The sequence below is a fragment of the Lissotriton vulgaris genome, chromosome 4_1, assembly GCF_964263255.1.
Source record: "Lissotriton vulgaris chromosome 4_1, aLisVul1.2, whole genome shotgun sequence".
Taxonomy (NCBI): Eukaryota; Metazoa; Chordata; class Amphibia; order Caudata; family Salamandridae; genus Lissotriton; species Lissotriton vulgaris.
Window position 1 is genome coordinate 1,532,774,322 of NC_141691.1, and position 1,646 is coordinate 1,532,775,967.

General features: G+C 42.5%; 1 pseudogene; it reads left to right on the forward strand.

Moving 5' to 3' along the window:
- The first annotated feature begins 513 nt into the window (after positions 1–513).
- Positions 514–1,428, forward strand: LOC147724201 (uncharacterized; annotated as a pseudogene).
- The last annotated feature ends 218 nt before the right edge of the window (positions 1,429–1,646 follow it).

A 1,646-nucleotide genomic window follows, 5' to 3' on the forward strand; every position in this document is an offset into this window, starting at 1 on the left:
TCTGGCGACCGGATATTGTTTGGTATGATTCCGTATCGCTCTCAGATGTTCTAACACCCTCTTTTTGGCCTCGTGTTTGGTACTACCCACATACCACTTGTTACATGGGCAGATTAACAGATACACACTATATGGGGTGTTACAGGATAATTTCTTTTTGATGATAAACTCCCTGGATGTACCAGGTATGGTGAGAGATTTACAATCTCTACTGAATTTGCATGCCTTACATCTCTTACAGCATGCAAATCCAGTAGATGTGGCCTGGACAGAAGAGATGTTGTCAGTCACGTAATTACGACTAAGCTCATCACGTAAGGATCTGCCCTTTCTAAACGTGATCGACTGGGTGGGAACATCCCGAAGCATCCCGAAGCTCGCATGCAGGCGCGCTGAGTACGGGCTCTCTACCAACCAACGGGATCACACAAAAGTAGGCGAGCGTGTTGAAGCTAACAAGGAGACCATAAGCTTCACGACACGCACGGAGTTTGTGCTTTAAAGAATACCATCATGGCAGGAGAATTAGACTCTCGTCGGAAACAGACAGCTGATAAATTATTCTTCAACATGGCCAGCACTAGTATGGAACCAACCCTGACCCCTACCAGTATTGGTCAAGAAATAACTCTACAAACGAAATTGGGCTTACTTGAAAAGTTATACAAAAAAGAACTATCTAAGTGGTGGGAGGCGGAGTCCCTATCTAGATACATCTAAGTCAAACGAGTACCAAGGGGTCTCAGAATTTTTACCATCCCCACCTATGAGGATCCGGATCCTGATATGATAAATGAATGGTCTGACAACACGTCATCTTGTTCAATGATAATGATGAAAATCTTGGTTAAGTACGCCCTTAAAGACCGTTCAAAGCTTCTTGAAGACATAGAGAAACTTCTGGCAGAAATTGAACCCCTGATGACCAAAGAAGCATTGGAAGAACATCTGAAAAAGCTCAATGGGAGAATGGAAAAATTAGAAGAAGAAATTACTGCCAAAAAGCAACGGAAATTTATAAGAGATTTTAAAGATTATCAATCTGGGCGCACTTTAACTTTTCAAAAGAAATATGATCATTTATTTGATAAAACCACAGGATTAGTACTAACCGGTCAACAGAAACCAGGACCAAGTGTGGAGGTGGTGGAAAGCGATATATCTGACGGTAATTTATCTGACGCCTCTAATTCTGGAATCACTCAAGAACCTGCAGCTGCCACAAAGAAAAGGGTGAATTTTTTAGCTCAATTTCAGATGATGAGTCAGAATCGGACAGAAACTTTTCAGGGGGACAAGGGGAATCAAAGAGGTCGAGTACGTGGAAGCAGAGGAGGAACCGGAGGAACAAGAAAGCAAAAAAGAGGAGGATTAAGCGCCACAGAAGCTCCAATGGGAATGTCGACAAGGAGCAAGAACATCAAATGAATAAGACTGTGGTGAACCTCTCACGCCATGTGCTTACTGAAGGTGAGAAAGAGATCTTGGCACTTGGCCTTTCCTTCTGTCCATCACAGAATATGAACTTTGCCCAGACTCGTATAGACTTGTTTTTATTTGCTAGAAAACTTAAATTAAAAAAATGGTTCTGTACCAAAGTGAAAGACAAATCGGCCACAGGGGCCAGCAATACGCTGAGTAACCTT